Source organism: Arachis ipaensis, chromosome B08 (assembly GCF_000816755.2).
Source record: "Arachis ipaensis cultivar K30076 chromosome B08, Araip1.1, whole genome shotgun sequence".
NCBI lineage: Eukaryota > Viridiplantae > Streptophyta > Magnoliopsida > Fabales > Fabaceae > Arachis > Arachis ipaensis.
In genome coordinates this window covers 55,073,612-55,095,228 of record NC_029792.2, presented here as the reverse complement: position 1 = coordinate 55,095,228, position 21,617 = coordinate 55,073,612, and positions in this window count along the sequence as shown.

The window sequence follows — 21,617 nt, the reverse complement described above, 5'->3', positions numbered from 1 at the left end:
CACCTACTCCCGGCTTCTATGGGAGAAGAATCTCAATCCTTGCCATTAGAGCAAACAACTTTGAGCTTAAGCCTCAATTAGTTTCTCTAATGCAACAGAATTACAAGTTTCATGGACTTCCATTGGAAGATCCTCATCAGTTCTTAGCTGAATTCTTGCAAATCTGTGACACTATCAAGACTAATGGGGTTGACCCTGAAGTCTACAGACTTATGCTTTTTCCTTTTGCTGTAAGAGACAGAGCTAGGACATGGTTGGATTCACAACCTAAAGAAAGCCTGAACTCTTGGGAAAATCTAGTCAATGCCTTCTTGGCAAAGTTCTTTCCACCTCAAAAATTGAGCAAGCTTAGAGTGGAAGTCCAAACCTTCAGACAGAAGGAAGGAGAATCCCTCTATGAAGCATGGGAAAGATACAAGCAATTAATCAGAAGATGTCCTTCTGACATGCTTTCTGAATGGAGCATCATAGGAATCTTCTATGATGGTCTGTCTGAACTGTCCAAGATGTCATTGGACAGCTCTGCTGGAAGATCTCTTCATCTGAAGAAGACGCCTGCAGAAGCTCAGGAACTCATCGAAATGGTTGCAAATAACCAATTCATGTACACTTCTGAAAGGAATCCTGTGAATAATGGGACAACTCAGAAGAAGGGAGTTCTTGAGATTGATACTCTGAATGCCATATTAGCTCAGAATAAAATATTGACCTAACAAGTCAATATGATTTCTCAGAGTCTGTCTGGAATGCAAGTAGCAACAGGCAGTACTAAGGAAGCTTCCTCTGAAGAAGAAGCTTATGATCATGAAAACCCAGCAATGGAAGAGGTGAATTACATAAAACCATCATCCTTGGCAGACCCTTCCGAGCCACAGCAAAAGCTGTGATTGATGTTGACAGAGGAGAATTGATCATTCAAGTGAATGAAGACTCCCTTGTGTTTAAAGCTCAAGGATATCCCTCTGTCACCATAGAGAGGAAGCATGAAGAGCTTCTCTCAATACAGAGTCAAACAGAGCCCCCACAGTCAACCTCTAAGTTTGGTGTTGGGAGGTTCCAACATTGCTCTGAACATCTGTGAGGCTCCATGAGAGCCCACTGTTAAGCTATTGACATTAAAGAAGCGCTTGTTGGGAGGCAACCCAATCTTTAATTATCTATGTTAAATTTCTATTTTCTTTTGTTATTTTATGTTTTCTATAGGTTGATGATCATGTGAAGTCACAAAAACAATTGAAAAAGCAAAAACAAAAGGAAAAACAGAATGAAAAATAGAACACCCTGGAGGAGAAACTTACTGGCGTTTAAATGTCAGTAAGGGTAGCAGAATGAGCGTTAAACGCCCAGTCTGGCACCATTCTGGGCGTTTAACGCCACAAATAGGCACCAGACTGGCGTTTAACGCCAGGAATAGGCAAGAAGCTGGCGTTAAACGCCAGAAATGGGCAACAGCCTGGCGTTTAACGCCAGGATTGGCAGCAAGGGGCGTTTTGCACGCCACATAGTGCAGAGATGAGAAATCCTTGACACCTCAGGATCCGTAGACCCCACAGGATTCCCACCTACCCCACCTCTCTCTCTCTTCTTCACCCATTCACCAATCACCTCAATACCTCTTCCCCAAAAACCCCTCACCTATCAAATCCCACCATTCTCTTCACCACTCACATCCATCCTTCATAAAACCCCACCTACCTCATCATTCAAATTCAAACCACTTTCCCACCCAAACCCACCCATAATGGCCGAACCATACCCCCCTCTCCACTCCTATATAAATCCATCTTCACTCTTTCATTTTCACACAACCTAAACACTACTTCTCCCCCTTGGCCGAAACACAAAGCCCCCTCCATCTCCTCTATTTCTTCTTCTACTACTCTCTTCTTTTTTCTTTTGCTGGAGGACGAGCAACCTTCTAAGTTTGGTGTGGTAAAAGCTAAAGCTTTTTTTTTCTTCCATAATCATTAATGGCACCAAAGGCCGGAGAAACCTCTAGAAAGAAGAAATGGAAGGCAAAAGCTTCCACCTCCGAGTCATGGGAGATGGAGAGATTCCTCTCAAAGGTGCATCAAGACCACTTCTATGAAGTTATGGCCAAGAAGAAGGTGATCCCCGAGGTCTCTTTTAAGCTCAAAAAGGGCGAATATCTGGAGATCCGACATGAGATCTGAAGAAGAGGTTGGGAAGTTCTCACCAACCCCATTCAACAAGTCGGAATCTTAATGGTTCAAGAGTTCTATGCCAATACATTGATCACCAAGAACCATGATCAAAGTGTGAACCCGGATCCTAAGAATTGGCTTACAATGGTCTGGGAAAAATACTTAGATTTTAGTTCGGAAAATGTAAGGCTGGCGTTCAACTTGCCCATGATGCAAGGAGATGCACACCCATACACTAGAAGGGTCAACTTTGATCAAAGGTTGGACCAAGTCCTCATGGACATATGTGAAGAGGGCGCTCAATGGAAGAGAGATTCAAGAGGGAAGCCGGTTCAACTAAGAAGGCATGACCTCAAACCCGTGGCTAGGGGATGGTTGGAGTTCATCCAACGCTCAGTCATTCCTACTAGCAACCGGTCTAAAGTTACTATAGACCGGGCTATCATGATTCATAGCATCATGATTAGAGAGGAAGTAGAAGTTCATGAGGTTATATCCCATGAACTCTACAAGGTGGCGGACAAGTCCTCTACTATGGCAAGGTTAACCTTCCTTCATCTCATTTGTCATCTCTACAATTCAGCTGGAATTGACATAGAGGAAGACATCCTCATTGATGAGGACAAGCCCATCACTAAGAAAAGGATGGAGCAAGTGAGAGAACCTCACCAAGAGCATGAGGAAACTCTTCATCATGAAATCCCTGAGATGCCTCAAGGGATGCATTTTCCTCCACAAAACTATTGGGAGCAAATTAACACCTCCCTAGGAGAATTAAGTTCTAACATGGGACAACTAAGGGTGGAGCACCAAGAGCATTCCATCCTCCTCCATGAAATTAGAGAAGACCAAAGAACCATGAGAGAGGAACAACAAAGGCAAGGGAGAGACATCGAGGAGCTCAAGCACTCCATAAGATCTTCAAGAGGAAGAACAAGCCGCCATCACTAAGGTGGACCCGTTGTTTAATTTCCTTGTTCTTTATTTTCTATTTTTCGAAAATTGTGCTTTATGTTTATTTATGTTTGTGTCTTTATTACATGATCATTAGTGTCTAAGTATCTATGCCTCAAAGCTATGAAAATGAATCCATCACCTTTCTTAAATGAAAAATGTTTTTAATTGAAAAAGAAAAAGAAGTGCATGAATTTTAAATTTTAAAATAGTTTATTTATTTTGATGTGGTGGCAATACAATTATTTTTCTGAATGAATGCTTGAACAGTGCATATTTTTGAATTTGTTGTTTAAAGAATGTTAAAATTGTTGGCTCTTGAAAGAATGATGGGAAAAGGAGAAATGTTATCTGATGATCTGAAAAATCATAAAATTGATTCTTGAAGCAAGAAAAAGCAGTGAAAAGCTTGCAGAAAAAAAAAGAGAGAAAAGAAAAAGAAAGAAAAAGAAAAGCAAGCAGAAAAAGCCAATACCCCTTTAAACCAAAAGGCAAGGGTGATAAAAAAAGGGATCCAAGGCTTTGAGCATCAGTGGATAGGAGGGTCCACAGGAATAAAATCCTGGTCTAAGCGGCTAAACCAAGCTGTCCCTAACCATGTGCTTGTGGCATGAAGGTGTCAAGTGAAAACTTGAGACTGAGCGGTTAAAGTTGTGGTCCAAAAGCAAAAAGAGTGTGCTTAAGAGCTCTGGACACCTCTAATTGGGGACTCTAGCAAAGCTGAGTCACAATCTGAAAAGGTTCACCCAGTTATGTGTCTGTGACATTTATGTATCCGGTGGTAATACTGGAAAACAAAATGATTTGGGTCACGGCCAAGACTCATAAAGTAGCTGTGTTCAAGAATCAACATACTTAACTAGGAGAATCAATAACACTATCTGGATTCTGAGTTCCTATAGAAGCCAATCATTCTGAACTTCAAAGGATAAAGGGGGATGCCAAAACTATTCAGAAGCAAAAAGCTAAAAGCCCCGCTCATCTAATTAATACTGATCTTCATAGATGTTTTTGGAATTCATTGCATATTCTATTATTTTTATCCTATATGATTTTCAGTTGCTTGGGGACAAGCAACAATTTAAGTTTGGTGTTCTGATGAGCGGATAATTTATACGCTTTTTAGCATTATTTTTAGTATGTTTTTAGTATATTTTAGTTAGTTTTTATTATTCTTTTATTAGTTTTTATTTAAAATTCACTTTTCTGGACTTTACTATTAGTTTGTGTGCTTTTCTGTGATTTCAGGTATTTTCTGGCTGAAATTAAGGGACCTGAGCAAAAATCTGATTCAGAGGCTGAAAAAGGACTGTAGATGCTGTTGGATTCTGACCTCCTTACACTCAAAGTGGAATTTCTGGAGCTACACAGGCTCAATTGGCGCGCTCTCAATTGCGTTGGAAAGTAGACATTCTGGGCTTTCCAGCAATATATAATAGTCCATACTTTTCTCAAGATTTGATAGCCCAAACAGGCGTTCCAAGTCAGCTCAAGAATTCTGGCGTTTTTAACTCCAAAACTGGCACAAAAGCTGGAGTTAAACGCCCAAACTGGCACAAAAGCTGGCGTTTAACTCCAAGAAAAGTCTCTACACATGGATGCTTCAATGCTCAGCCCAAGCACACACCAAGTGGGCCCGGAAGAAGATTTCTGCATTAATTACTCATTTCTGTAATCCTAGGCTACTAGTTTTCTATAAATAGAACCTTTTGCTATTGTATTTGGAGATTTTTGAGAAGTCTTATGCTATCTTAGACATGTTTGGGAGGTTGGCCATTCGGCCATGCCTAAACCTTGTTCTTATGTATTTTCAACGGTGGAGTTTCTACACACCATAGATTAAGGTGTGGAGCTCTGCTGTTCTTCATGAATTAATACAAAGTACTATTGTTTTTCTATTCAACTCAAGTCTATTTCTTCTCCAAGATATTCATTCGCACCCAAGAACATGATGAATGTGATGATTATGTGACACTCATCACCATTCTTACCTATGAATGCGTGACTGAAAACCACTTCCGTTCTACATGCAAACAAGCTTGAATGTGTATCTCTTGGGTTTCTAATCTAAGATTGGAACCTTCGTGGTATAGGCTAGAATTATTGGTGGCCATTCCTGAGATCCGGAATGTCTAAACCTTGTCTGTGGTATTCTGTGTAGGATCTGGGAAGGGATGACTGTGACGAGCTTCAAACTCGCGATTGTTGGGCGTGTGACAGACGCAAAAGGATCAATGGATCCTATTCCAACATGATCGAGAACCGACAGATGATTAGCCGTGCGGTGACAGCGTGCATTGAACATTTTCACTGAGAGGACGGGAAGTAGCCATTGACAACGGTGATGCCCAACATAAAGCTTGCCATGAAAAGGAGTATCAATGATTGGAAGAAGGCAATAGGAAAGCAGAGGTTCAAGAGGAACAAAGCATCTTCATACGCTTATTTGAAATTCCAACCAAAGAATTACATAAGTATCTCTATCTTTATTTTATGTTTTATTTATCTTTTAATTATCAATTCTCCATCACCATCTGAATTAGCCTGACTGAGATTTACAAGGTGACCATAGCTTGCTTCAAGCCGACAGTCTCCGTGGGATCGACCCTTACTCACGTAAGGTTTATTACTTGGACGACCCAGTGCACTTGCTGGTTAGTTGTGCGGAATTGTGACAGAGTGTGATTCACATTTGAGAGCTCCAAGTCCTTTGGCACCATTGTTGATGATCACAATTTCGTGCACCACAGAGCATCTCCAAAACCTCAACCTGTTCTCCATTACTGCATAATAAGTATTATTTAATCCATGTTCTTTCACTCATTCCAATTAAATCTGAGAATTATTGATATCCTGACTAAGAGTTACAAGATAACCATAGCTTGCTTCAAGCCGACAATCTCCGTGGGATCGACCCTTACTCACGTAAGGTATTACTTGGACGACCCAGTGCACTTGCTGGTTAGTTGTGCGGAATTGCAAAAGTGTGATTGTGATTTCGTGCACCAAGTTTTTGGCGCCGTTGCCGGGGATTGTTCGAGTTTGGATAACTGACGGTTTATTTTGTTGCTTAGATTAGGAATAATTTATTTTTGTTGGTTTAGAGTCACTAAATTTGAGTCTTTTATTTAAGTTTAGTTTTATATTTTAAGTTTGGTGTCAATTGCATGTTTTTATTTTCCTTCAGTTTTTCGAATTTGCATATTCTTGGTTCCTTCTGGATTTTTAAAATAATTCTAAGTTTGGTGTCTTCTTTGTGTTTTTCTTTGAATTTTCGAAAATTTGTGTTTGGTTTTCTAAAAATTTTTAGTTTGGTGTCCTTTGTGCTTTTATTTACTTAAAAATTCTTCAAAAAAAAATATTTGTTCTTGGTGTTCATCTTGATCTTCAAAGTGTTCTTGGTGTTCATCTTGACATTCAAAGTTTTCCTGTTTGTTCTCTTTGTTTTGATCTAAGATTTCTAAGTTTGGTGTCATTTTGTTATTTTTCTCTTTCCTCATTAAACTCAAAAATATATTTTCTCCTTATTTTAATTGAATTTTTGGATTCTATTTTTAAAAATTTAGATTTCTATCTTAAAATTTTTATTTTATCATATCTTAGTTTATAAAATTTCAAAATTCAAATATGTTTTTTATTAAAAAAATCATATCTTTTTCAAAACCTTATCTTATCTAATCTCAAATTTTAAAATCACACCTTTTTCAAATCTTTTTAATTAATTAATTATTTTAGTTTTCTATTTTCCTTTATTTATTTTTCTAATTTTCGAATTTATATTTAGTTTTGCATTTATTTTACTTTATTTTATTGTCGGTATTTAAACAAAAAAAAAATAACAAAAATATATTTTATTTGCAATCCACGTCGTATCCCTTTCTCCATCATGGACCTAAGTGGAAATGAACACTCCAGAAAGACTCTGGGGTCATATGCTAACCCCACTACTGCTGTATATGGGAGTAGTATCTGCATACCCCCCATAAGAGCTAGCAGTTTTGAGCTAAACCCTCAGCTCATTATCATGGTGCAGCAAAATTGTTAGTATTCTGGTCTTCCACAGGAAGAACCTACTGAGTTTCTGGCACAGTTTTTACAAATTGCTGACACCGTATATGATAAGGATGTAGATAAGGATGTCTACAAGTTAATACTGTTTTCATTTGCTGTAAAGGATCAAGCTAAAAGGTGGTTGAGTAACCAACCCACAGCAAGCATAAGAATATGGAAACAGTTATCAGACAAATTCCGAATCAATTTTTTCCTCCAAAGAGGATGACACAGCTAAGGCTGGACATTCAGGGCTTTAAACAAGAGGATAATGAATCCCTTTATAATGCCTGGGAGAGGTACAGAGGGATGCTAAGAAAATGCCCCTCCGAAATGTTTTCAGAGTGGGTGTAGCTAGACATCTTCTATTACAGGCTTACAGAAAGAGCCCAGATGTCTCTAGACTACTCAGCTGGTGGATCTATACACATGAGAAAGACAATTGAAGAGGCTCAAGAACTCATAGATACGGTTGCTAGAAATCAACATATGTACTCAAGCAGTGAGTCCTCCATAAAAGAAGAGGCTAAGGCAATAACTATTGATCCTAATCCTCAAGAACAAATTGTTGAACTTAATCAGCAATTGCTCCTTATGATAAAACAATTAGCAGAATTTAAAGAGATGCTCCAAGACACTAAAAATGCTAACAAGAATATGGAAGCACAATTGAATCAGACAAGACAGCAGCTATCTAAAAAGATAACAGAAGAATACCAAGCTGTTCAACTAAGGAGCGGGAAGACATTGAATAATTCAGCTCAAAGTAGCAGAAAGCCGAGAAAGGAACAACTGACAGAGGATGACCAAACCACTGTCCAAAATCCCTCTGAGGATAGCAAGAGCCCAGAGATGAATAATTCTGGCGTTCAAACGCCAAAAAAGGGTGGAAAATTGGCGTCAAACGCCCAGTGGATGCCCACTTCTGGCATTCAAACGCCAGAAAAGGGTGGAAAATTGGCGTCAAACGCCCATCCAACCTCTACTCTTGGTGTTTAAATGGCAGTGAGGGATCAAACACCTACAAGTGTTGACTGTAACCCTCCTAAGAAGGCTTCTCAACCTGCTTCTGTAGGAAATAAACCTGCAGCAACAAAGGTTGAGGAATACAAAGCCAAGATACCTTATCCTCAGAAACTCTGCCAAGCGGAACAGGATAAACAATTTGCCCGCTTTGCAGACTACCTCAGGACTCTTGAAATAAAGATCCCGTTTGCAGGGGCACTTGAGCAAATACCTCATATGCTAAGTTCATGAAAGAGATCTTAAGTCATAAGAAGGATTGGAGAGAAACTGAAAACGTTTTCCTAACTGAAGAATGCAGTGCAATCATTCTGAAAAGCTTACCAGAGAAGCTTAAAGATCCCGGAAGCTTTATGATACCATGCACATTAGAGGGTGCTTGTACCAAGATACCTCTATGTGATCTTGGGGCAAGTATCAACCTAATACCTGCATCCACTATCAGAAAGCTTGGCTTGACTGAAGAAGTCAAACCAACCCGAATATGCCTCCAACTTGCTGATGGCTTCATTAAATATCCATCAGACATAATTGAGGACATTATTGTCAAGGTTGGACCATTTGCCTTTCCCACTGACTTTGTAGTGCTGGAAATAGAGGAGCACAAGAATGCAACTCTCATTCTAGGAAGACCTTTCCTAGCAACTGGACAAACTTTTATTGATGTACAAAAAGGGGAAGTGACCCTGAGAGTCAATGAGGATGAGTTCAAGTTAAATGCTGTCAAAGCTATGCAGCATCCATACACATCAAATGACTGCATGAGCACTGTGTTATTGACTCTTTGGTAGAAGAGATCAATATGACTGAGAGTCTCGAATCAGAGCTAGAGGACATCTTTAAAGATGTTCAGCCTGATCTGGAGGAACAAGAGACAACGAAAGAACCTCTGAAAACTCCTCAGGAAGAGGAGAAACCTCCTAAACCCAAGCTCAAACCACTACCACCATTCCTGAAATATGCATTTCTGGGAGAGGGTGACACTTTTGCAGTGATCATAAGCTCTGTTTTAAATCCACAGGAAGAGAAAGCACTAATTCAAGTGCTAAGGACACACAAGACAGCTCTTGGGTGGTCCATAAGTGATCTTAAGTGCATTAGCCCAACAAGATGCATGCACAAGATCCTATTGGAGGATGATGCTAAGCCAGTGGTTCAGCCACAGAGGCGGCTAAACCCATCCATGAAGGAGGTGGTGCAGAAAGAGGTCACTAAGTTACTAGAGGCAGGGATTATTTATCCTATTTCTGATAGCCCCTGGGTGAGCCCTGTCCAAGTTGTCCCCAAGAAGGGAGGCATGACTGTTGTTCATAACGAGAAGAATGAACTGGTTCCTACAAGAACAGTTACAGGGTGACGTATGTGCATTGACTACAGAAGACTCAATACAGCCACCAGAAAGGATCATTTTCCTTTACCATTCATAGACCAAATGCTAGAGAGACTAGCAGGTCATGAATACTACTGCTTTTTGGATGGATATTCAGGTTACAACCAAATTGCAGTGGATCCTCAGGACCAAGAGAAAACAGCATTCACATGTCCATCTGGAGTATTTGCCTACAGAAGGATGCCTTTTGGTCTGTGCAACGCACCTACAACATTTCAGAGGTGCATGCTCTCTATCTTCTCTGATATGGTAGAGAAATTTCTGGAAGTCTTCATGGATGACTTCTCAGTATTTGGAGACTCATTCAGCTCCTGTCTTGACCATCTAGCACTTGTTCTGAAAAGGTACCAAGAGACTAACCTGGTTTTAAACTGGGAAAAATGTCACTTTATGGTGACTGAAGGTATTGTCCTTGGGCACAAAATTTCAAACAAGGAAATAGAGGTAGATCAAGCTAAGGTAGAGGTAATTGAAAAGTTACCACCACCTGCCAATGTTAAGGCAATTAGAAGCTTTTTGGGACACGCATGATTCTACAGGAGGTTTATAAAAGATTTTTCAAAAATCGCAAAAGCTCTGAGTAATCTGTTAGCTGCTGATACACCATTTATCTTTGACATAGAGTGTTTGCAGGCCTTTGAGACTCTGAAGGCTAAGTTAGTCACAACACCTGTCATTTCTGCACCAGACTGGACATTACCATTCGAATTAATGTGTGATGCCAGTGACCATGCTATTGGTGCAGTATTAGGACAGAGGCATAACAAGCTTCTGTACGTCATTTACTATGCCAGCCGTGTTTTAAATGACGCACAGAAAAACTACACAACCACAGAAAAAGAGTTACTTGCAGTGGTTTATGCCATTGACAAGTTTAGATCCTATTTAGTAGGTTCAAAAGTGATTGTGTATACTGACCATGCTACTCTTAAATATCTACTCACAAAGCAGGATTCAAAACCCAGACTCATAAGATGGGTGTTGCTTCCGCAAGAATTTGATATAGAAATAAGAGACAGAAAAGGGACAGAGAACCAGGTACCTGATCACCTGTCCCGGATAGAACCAGTAGCAGGGGCGTCCCTCCCTCCTACTGAGATCTTTGAGACCTTTCTGGATGAGCAACTCTTTGCCATTCAGGAAGCACCATGGTTTACAGACATTGCAAATTATAAAGCTGTGAGGTTTATACCCAAAGAGTACAGTAGGCAGCAAACGAAAAACTAATTTCTGATGCAAAGTACTACTTATGGGATAAACCATATCTCTTTAAGAGATGTGCAGACGAAATGATCCGCAGATGCGTGCCTAGAGAAGAGGCACAGAAGATCCTATGGCATTGCCATGGATCACAGTATGGAGGACATTTCAGAGGTGAGCGAATAGCCACTAAGGTCCTCCAATGTGGCTTCTACTGGCCTACTCTCTATAGAGATGCCCGAGAGTTTGTACGTAACTGTGACAGTTGCCAGAGAGCTGGTAACTTGCCTCATGGTTATGCCATACCTCAACAAGGGATCTTAGAGATTGAGTTGTTTGATGTATGGGGTATTGACTTCATGGGTCCTTTCCCACCATCATACTCAAACACTTACATTCTAGTGGCAGTAGACTACGTATCTAAATGGGTAGAAGCCATTGCCATACCCACTAATGATACTAAGACAGTGCTGAAGTTCCTCCAGAAATATATCTTCAGTAGATTTGGTGTCCCCAGAGTGCTAATCAGTGACGGGGGCACTCATTTCTGCAATAAACAGCTTTACTCTGCTATGGTCCGATATGAAATTAGCCACAAAGTAGCAACTCCATATCATCCACAGACAAATGGGAAGGCTGAAGTCTCTAATAGAGAACTAAAAAGAATCCTGGAATGGACTGTAATTGCCCGTAGAAGGGATTGGGCAAAAAACTTGGATGATGCTCTGTGGGCATACAGAACAGCATTCAAGACTCCTATAGGAACCTCTCCATACCAACTTGTGTATGGCAAGGCCTGTCATCTGCCTGTGGAACTGGAACATAAGGCCTACTGGGCAACCAGGTTCCTAAACTTGGATGCTAAGTTAGCTGGAGAGAAAAGATTGCTCCAACAGAATGAGCTAGACAAATTCAGACTCAATGCTTTTGAAAATGCAAAAATTTATAAGGAAAAAGAAAAAAGGTGGCATGACAAGAAACTATCATCTAGAGTCTTTGAGCCAGGACAGAAGGTTCTACTGTTTAACTCTAGGCTCAGATTATTTCCCGGGAAATTAAAATCCCGGTGGAGGAGACCATATGTGATTACCAGTGTGTCACCATATGGATATGTTGAGTTTCAGGATATTGACTCTGACAAAAAGTTCATTGTTAATGGACAGAGAATCAAACATTATCTTGAAATCAACTTTGAGCAAGAATGCTCAAAACTGATACTAGACTAAAGCTCAGTAAAGGTCCAGCTAAAGACAATAAAGAAGTGCTTGCTGGGAAGCAACCTAGCCATTGGCAAGTTATTTGTTATTTAAATAATATTTATAGTAGTTTGATATATATTTTCTTCAAGGTTAATCATCAAATTGTAGGAATTCACAGAGTTACAGAAGGATTTAGCACAAAAAGCAGAGAAAAGGAGCTCACTGGCAAGAAAACGCCAGTAAGGGGTATTTTGGGTGTTAAACGCCAGAATGGATACCATTCTGGGCGTTTAACGCCAGTAAAGATACCATTTTGGGAATTAAACACTAGAATGGGTACCATTCTGGGCGTTTAACGCCAGAATTGCAGCATCCTGGGCGTTCAGAAAAACGCCCAGTGACAAAAGATTTCTGGCGTTTAACGCCAGCCAGGGTACCTGGCTGGGCGTTAAACGCCCACAATGGCTAATATATGGGCGTTAAACGCCAGAATGGATACCATTCTGGGCGTTTAACGCCAGAAAGACAGGGGGAGAAGATTTTGTTTTCCACTCCAAAATTTTTCAAACTTTCATGTTTTGATTCATAATTTTCTGCATAAACATGTTACAAATTTTCATCATTCACCTTCAATTTTCAAAAATTCAATAATTTTCTAAATTCCTTTTCAATTTTCTTTCAAATCCTTTCCAAATCTTCTTCAAAAACTCAATTATTTTCTCAATTTCTTTCCAAATCTTTTCCAACTCATCATATCATCTTTTAATTCTTAGATACATCAACAAATTTTCAGATTTAACTCCTTTATATCTTTTCCATTTTAAAAATTTAATCTTTTTCGTATCATGATTCTATTTTTTTCACCAATCATATCTTTATATCATATCTTTTTCAATTTTTCGAAATCCCTCCCCTCCACTTATAAATACACATTCGGCCATCCCCATCTCTCCACCATTCGAACTTGGCTCTCCTACTATCTCTCTCATCTCCTTTCTTTTGATTGAGGGCAAGTAAACTTCTAAGTTTGGTGTATTTTTCCGTGATCATCGAGCTAAGACTCATTAAGATCATGGCTCCTAAGGGAAACAAACCAATTCAAGAGGCAAGAAAGAGAACACTCCAAAGAGTCTTTGGAATTAAGAGAGGTTCTTAACCAAAGAACATGCAGACCATTACCACAAAATAATGGGTCTAAGGTCAGTGATCCTGGAAGTTAAATTCGATCTGAAAGAAGATGAATATCCAGAGATCCAAGAGCAGATTCGAAACAAAGGATGGGAAATTCTAGCTAATCCTGAGACAAAGGTGGGAAGAAACATGGTTCAGGAATTCTACTTAAATCTGTGGCTGACAGATAAGTAGAGAATAACTGGAACTGCCTTTCATACCTTTCAAACTATGGTCAGAGGAAGGATTATTTACTTCCATCTGGACAAAATAAGAGAGGTCTTCAAACTGCCTCAACTACAAGATGATCCAGAATCCTTTAATAGAAGAATGGTGAGAGTAGATAAAGGGTTGGACCAAGTTCTAGAGCACATATGCCTCCCTGGAACTAAGTGGATAACCAACTCAAAAGGTGTCCCAAACCAACTCAAGAGAGGAGATCTCAAACCAGTCGCAAGGGGTTGGTTGGACTTCATTGGGCGTTCTATACTACCCACTAGCAACCGCTCTGAGGTCACTGTCAAAAGAGCTGTGATGATTCATTGTATTATGCTGGGAAACGAAGTGGAGATTCATCATTTGATTTCTTGTAAAATTTACACAATTGCAAATAAGAACTCCACTGAAGCCAAATTGGCTTACCGAAGCTTAATCTCTCTGCTGTGTAAAGATGCTGGAGTGAAGATGGGAGTAGATGAATTCATCCCAGTCGAACACCCAATAACCAAGAAGTCAATGGAAGGACAACAAGTGCAAGATAACTCCATTAAAAGGAGGGCGCAGGAGTTCCTCCCAGAAATCCCTCAAATTGACTATTGCACCCGCCTAGAAGCATCTGTCACCAAGCTGTAAGAAGCTATGGAGCAACTTAAGGAAGAACAACAAAATCAAAATAGCATGCTCTGCAAGCTGCTTAAGGAACAGGAAAAGCAGGGGCGCGAGCTACAGGAGCTGAAGCACCAGAAGCTCTCCGTTGAGGGACCAGGCACCCCATAAATTGAATGAGCATCCACTCCCCAAAACAAAGGTTGTTGAGTCCCAACTCTGTGATAACCTTTTATCTATTTTAAGAGTACATGAGTATTAGTATTAGAGTCATTTGTCTTTATGTCTTTAATCTCCTTTCTTTTATTATTATTTTTCTGCTTCTATGTCTATTTTATATTATTTCTATTAAATAATAAATAAAAATTAGAGTCTATGCCTTAAAGTTATGAATGTCCCATAAATCCTTCACCTCTCTTAAATAAAAAATGTGCCTAATTACAAAAGAACAAGAAATACATGAATTTCAGTTTTATCTTGAACTTAGTTTAATTATTTTGATATGGTGGTGATATTTCTTGTCTTCTGAATGAATGTTTGAACAATGCATATTTTTTATAGTGAAGTTGTGAATGTTAAATTTGTTGGGTCTTGAAAGAATGATGGAAAAAGAGAAATGTTATTGATGATCTGAAAAATCATAAAAATTGATTCTTAAAGCAAGAAAAAGCAGTGAATAACAAAGCTTGCGAAAAAAATGGCGAAAATTAGAAGAAAAAAAGAAAGAAAAAGCAAGCAGAAAAAGCAAGCAGAAAAAGCCAATAGCCCTTTAAACCAAAAGGCAAGGGTAAAAAGGATCCAAGGGTTTGAGCATTAATGGATAGGAGGGCTCAAAGGAATAAAATCCTGGCCTAGGCGGCTAAATCAAGCTGTCCCTAACCATGTGCTTGTGGCATGAAAGTCCAAGTGAAAAGCTTGAGACTGAGTGGTTAAAGTCGTGATCCAAAGCAAAAAGAGTGTGCTTAAGAACTCTGGACAGCTCTAATTGGGGACTTTAGCAAAGCTAAGTCACAATTTGAAAAGGTTCACCCAGTTATGTATCTGTGGCATTTATGTATCCGGTGGTAATACTGGAAAACAAAGTGCTTAGGGCCACGGCCAAGACTCATAAAGTAACTGTGTTCAAGAATCAACATACTGTACTAGGAGAATCAATAACACTATCTGAATTCTGAGTTCCTATAGATGCCAATCATTCTGAACTTCAAAGGAAAAAGTGAGATGCCAAAACTATTCAGAAGCAAAAAGCTACTAGCCCCGCTCATCTAATTTGAACTAAGCTTCATTGATATTATGGGATTTATAGTATATTCTCTTTTTTTATCCTATTTTGTTTTCAGTTGCTTGGGAACAAGCAACAATTTAAGTTTGGTGTTGTGATGAGCGGATAATTTATACGCTTTTTGGCATTGTTTTTAGTATGTTTTTAGTATATTTTAGTTAATTTTTATTATGTTTTTATTAGTTTTTATTCAAAAATCACATTTCTGGACTTCACTATGAGTTTGTGTGTTTTTCTATGAGTTCAGGTATTTTCTGGCTGAAATTGTAGGACCTGAGCAAAAATCTGATTTAGAGGCTGAAGAAGGACTGCAGATGCTGTTGGATTCTGACCCTCCTGCACTTGAAATGGATTTTCTCGAGCTACAGAAGCCCAATTGGCGCGCTATCAATTGCGTTGGAAAGTACACATCTTGGGCTTTCCAGCAATATATAATACTCTATACTTTACCCGAGTTTTGATGATGTAAACTGGCTTTTAACGCCAACTTTCTGCCCTATTCTGGCGTTAAACGCCAGAATTGGCATGAAAGCTGGAGTTAAACGCCCAAACTGGCACAAAAGCTGGCGTTTAACTCCAAGAAAAGTCTCTACATGTGAAAGCTTTAATTCTCAGTCCAAGCACACACCAAGTGGGCCCCGGAAGTGGATTTCTACACTAACTATTCTAGCTTACTCATTTTCTATAACCCCAGGTCACTAGTTTATTATAAAAACTATTTTTAGTGATTCATTTTGACCTCATGACATTTTTTACATCTGATTTTTGTATCTTCTACGGCATGAGTCTCTAAACCCCATGGTTGGGGGTGAGGAGCTCTGCTGTGTTTTGATGAATTAATGCAATTACTACTGTTTTCCAGTCAATCATGCTTGTTCCTATTCTAAGATATTCACTCGCACCTCAACCTGATGAATGTGATGATTCGTGACGCTCATCATCATTCTCACCTATGAACGCATGCCCGATAACCACCTCCGTTCTATCTGTAATAGCTTGAGTGCATATCTCTTGGGTTTCTAATCTAAGATTAGAACCTTCGTAGTATAGGCTAGAATTATTGGCAGCCATTCTTGAGATCCGGAAAGTCTAAACCTTGTCTGTGGTATTCTGAGTAGGATCTGGGAAGGGATGACTGTGACGAGCTTCAAACTCGTGAGTGCTGGGTGTAGTGACAGACACAAAAGGATCAATGGATCCAATTCCAACATGAGTGAGAACCGACAGATGATTAGCCGTGCGGTGACAGCGCATTTAGACCATTTTCAATGAGAGGAGGGATGGTAGCCATTGACAACGGTGATCCACCAACATATAGTTTGCCATGGAAGGAGCCTTGCGTGCATGAAGAAGAAGACAATAGGAAAGCAGAGATTCAGAAGACAGAGCATCTCCAAAACCTCAACCTGTTCTCCATTACTGCATAACAAGTATTATTTAATCCATGTTCTTTCACTCATTCCAAGTAAATATGAGAATTATTAATATCCTGACTAAGAGTTACAAGATAACCATAGCTTGCTTCAAGCCGACAATCTCCGTGGGATCGACCCTTACTCACGTAAGGTATTACTTGGACGACCCAGTGCACTTGCTGGTTAGTTGTGCGAAATTGCAAAAGTGTGATTGTGATTTCGTGCACCAAATAGCAAACCCCAAAAGGGGCAAAAGGGTTTTGGTTTATAAGAGGAACAAGAAAAAGTAAATCAAGCAAGTAATTAAAGAAAGCAAGATAAAGAACTCTTGGCTAAGACTTAGGTAACTTAGATCACTATCCTTGTCAACAATTCAAATATTAATAATTATGAGGAACCGAGCGCATTAGGTCTACTCACTAAAGCCTTAAGTAGGTAATATCTACTCCTAGGCTTGGAGTACATCGAATGGCTTGATCAACATCAATCCATAAGTCCCAACCTAGCTACTAATCAACTTAGTAGTAGGGTATAGTCAATGGTTATCAAATTGATCCCTAAGGGTTCTGGAATTACCAATTCAATGAAGCCCAAGGACTCAAGATCACTCAATTCCCTTAGCCTAGGCCAAGGGTCAAGAGAACTACTCAAAAACTATAGGAAGCATTCTATCAAACACCTAATGTGCAATAAAAGTAAACATCACAAAATGCTAAAATTAAGGAAACCCATAACTAACATAAGCAAGAACTCAACAATATCAATGAAGACAAACATAAAAGAGACATTGAAACATAAAGTTGCATTAAAAGGAAATTAGATCCACAATGTTCATCGACATAAAAGAGAGCAAAATGGGAAATTAACATAACAACTAAGAAAGTCAAGATGTAGAAATGAAAAATTGTAAAAGAAACAAGATGAAATCAAGTAATTAATTCAAGATTCAAGACAACTCAACCTAATCCTAACCTAATTCTAGAGATAAGAGGGAGCTTCTCTCTCTAGAAAACTAACTTAAGGCTCATGTTGACTAACTAATTGCTCCCCCTTTGCTTGGGCTTCAATTCTGCATGAAATACACTCAGAAACAAGTTGGATTTGGGCCTGGGTAGCTCAGAAATCGCCTCCAGTGTTTTGCCTTTAAATGGGTCACGTGCGAGTATCGGCGCGTACGCGCCATGTGCGCGTGCACGTCGATTGGATATTTCTTCATCTGCGCATACGCGTCATGTACGCGTGCACGTCGCTATGCAATGTCACTTCTGCGCGGGCGCGCCTTGTACGCTTGCACGCCCATCGATGCATTTCCAATTCTTGTTTCCTCATGCATTCTCCACTTTGTATGCTTTTCTCATCATTTCTTTCATCCAATACTTGCTTTATGAACATGAAATCACTCAACAAACACATCAAAGAATCGAATGAAATTAAAATGAGTTAAAATTACCAATTTAGAGGTCTACAAAGCATGTTTTTACACTTAAGCATAATTTAAGGGAGAATTACAAAACCATGGTATTTCATTGAATAAATGTGATAAAAGGTGATAAAATCCCCTAAAATAAGCACAAGATAAACCACGAAATTGGGGTTTATCAGCCATCAATAAGCTCTAAGCACAAAGGTACTAAGAAGAAAGTACCTAAAGGCTGGAAGGATAAGAAAGTCAAAACTAAAGGCCTCTCACCTGGTATGAGAGTTGTCTTCACTAAGAAGCCAGTCTAACGATATACAGTGAGTCGTGTCCTATCTCTAGAGCATGTGGAGCTCATTCATGAGAAGACAGGAAAAAATTTCACTGTAAGTGGCGAAAATCTGAGCCCATATTCACATCCGTAAGGAGCTAACCATCAAGCTAATGATGTTAAAGAAGCGCTTGTTGGGAGGCAACCCAACCTTAATTAATTATTTTCATTTTCTTTCATTTTGTTTTTCTTTCAGTTATTTTTAGGTTCATGATCATATGCAGCAGTTAGAACAGAGACAGAATTGTGTAGCAGTGAAAACAGAATACTCTGGATATAGTGTTATTAAAAGTTGAACGCCAGCCAGGGAGCTCTGGCTGGGCATCCAATGCCCCAAATGGGCAGCATTGCTGGCGTTGAACGCCAGCCAGAGAGCAGACCCTGGGCATTCAAATGCCAGTGTAAAGAGCAGGGAATTTGAATTCCCTAAGCCTCTCAGGATCAGTGGGTCCCACAGCATCTTCACCTATCCCACTTACTTTCACACTTCCCCATCACCTCCCTGTAAACCCTAGCCAAATCACATCCATACCGCTTTCCCAAAACCATCATAACTCCCACCAACTACCACCCACTTCAAAATCAAATTTCCCACCCAAAACCTAACCCATGGCCAAACCTACCCTACCCCACTCCTATAAATACCCATCTTCATACCCCTTCAGACACACACCTCTCATACACTCATAAACCCCAATTGGCCGAGCCCTCTCTCTCCCTCTATCTTCTTCTATTTTCTTCTTCTTCTACTCCATTCTTCTCTTTTCTTTATTTTTTGCTCGAGGGCGAGCAAAGTTTTAAGTTTGATGTTGGAAAAGCCTAGCTTTTTTTCTTTTCATTACCATTCATGGCACCCAAGGTTGGAGAATCCTCTAGAAAGAGGAAACAAAAGGCAGTAGCCGCCACCTCTGAGTCTTGGAAGATGGAGAGATTTATCACCAAAGCTCATCAAGACCACTGCTATGAAGTAGTGGCAGAGAAGAAAGTGATCTCTGAGGTCCCTTTCAAGCTCAAGAAGAATGAGTATCCGAAAATCTGAAGAGAGATCCGGAGAAGAGGTTGGGAAGTCCTAACTAATCCCATTCAAGATGTTGGGATTCGAATGGTGCAAGAATTCTATGCTAATGCATGGGTTACTAAAAACCATGACACCAGTGTGAACCCAAATCCAAGGAATTAGAGCACCATGGTCCGAGGGAGAATCTTAGATTTCAGCCCGAAAAGTGTAAGGTTGGCGTTCAACTTGCCTCTGATGCAAGGAGACCCATATGCTTACACTAGGAGCAAGTGAAAAAGGGATTCCCAAGGCAAGCCCATTCAACTAAGAAGGTTTGACCTAAAGCACATAGCTAGAGGATGGTTGGAATTCATCCAACATTCCATCATCCCCACTAGCAATCGGTCAGAAGTGACTGTTGATAGAGCCATCATGATCCATTGCATCATGATTGGAAGTGAGGTGGAATTACATGAGGTGATTCCTCAAGAGATGTACAAGATAGTTGAGAAACCTTTCACCAATGCAAGGTTGGAATTCCCACACCTCATCTGTCATCTATGCAATTCAGCTGGAATTATCATAGAAGGAGATATTTTCATTGGGGAGGACAAGCCCATCACTAAGAAGAGGATGGAGCAAACTAGAGATCATACACAAGAGCTTGTGCAGCCGCCTCAACATGAGATCCCTAAGATGCCTCAAGGGATGTATTTTCCTCCTCAAAGCTATTAGGATCAATGGCAGACTTCTCTTGGAGAACTAAGCACTAATATTGAGCAATTGAGGGTGGAGCATCAAGAGCATTCCACCACCCTCAATGAAATAAGAGAATATCAAAGAGCCATAAGGGAAGAACAAAGGGCTATGAGGGAAGAACAACAAAGGCAAAGGAATGACATCGAAGAGATCAAGCATCACATTAGATCCTCAAGGAGGAGTACTAGCCGCCACCATTAAAGGTGGATTCGTTCTCTTTTACTTCCTTTCTTTTTATTATTTTTCTGTTTTCTATTATGTTGTATTGTCTATTCTCTTGTTCTTGTTGCATGATCATTTGCATTGATGTCTTAAAGATGTAAAATATTCTATATATCTCTCATCTTGCTTAAAAGAAAATTTTATTTGAAAAGAATTGAGAGATACATGAATTTTATGTTTAAAATAAGAATAGTTCAATTATCTTGATGTGGTGGCATTACTTTTGTTTTCTGAATGTATGAATGAACAGTGCATATTTGAAGTTAGAATTTTAGAATGTTGGCTCTTGAAAGAATGATGAAAAAGGAAAAGTATTATTAGTATTTTGAAAAATCCAAAAATTGATTCTTGAAGCAAAAAAAAAAGCAGCAAAAAGAAAAAGAAAAAAAAGCATGTTGCAAAAGAAAAAAATTTATGCATGCAAAAAAGAAAAAAAATTGAAAAAAATAAATAAGTAAGTAAAAAGCAGAAAAATCCATTATTGCCCAAAAATGCAGGAAAAGGAGGGCAGATTGAAAAAGCCAATAACCCTTTAAACCAAAAGGCAAGGGTAAAAAGGATCCAAGGCTTTGAGCATCAGTGGATAGGAGGGCCTAAAGGAATAAAATCCTGGCCTAAGCGGCTCAACCAAGCTGTCCCTAACCATGTGCTTGTGGCATGAAGGTGTCAAGTGAAAAGCTCGAGACTGGGCGGTTAAAGTCGTGATCCAAAGCAAAAAGAGTGTGCTTAAGAACTCTGGATACCTCTATCTGGGGATTCTAGCAAAGCTGAATCAAAATCTGAAAAGGTTCACCCAGTTAAAGTGTTTGTGGCATTTATGTATCCGGTTGTAATACTGGAAAATAAAGTGCTTAGGGTCACGGCCAAGACTCTGAAAGCTGTGTTCAAGAATAAAAAAGAACTGAACTAGGAGAGTCAATAATATCATCTGGATTCTAAGTTCCTAAAGATGCCAACCATTCTAAGTTTCAATGGATAGTCAGATGCCAAAACTATTCAGAAACAAAAAGCTATTAAGTCCCGCTCATCTAATTGTAACTGAGCTTCATTAGAAACTCTGAGATTTATTGTATCTTAATTTTATTTTTATCCTACTGTGTTTTTAGTTGCTTGGGGACAAGCAATAGTTTAAGTTTGGTGTTGTGATGAGTGAATATTTTATATGCTTTTTGGCATTGTTTTCATATAGTTTTTAGTATGTTTTGTTTAGTTTTTATT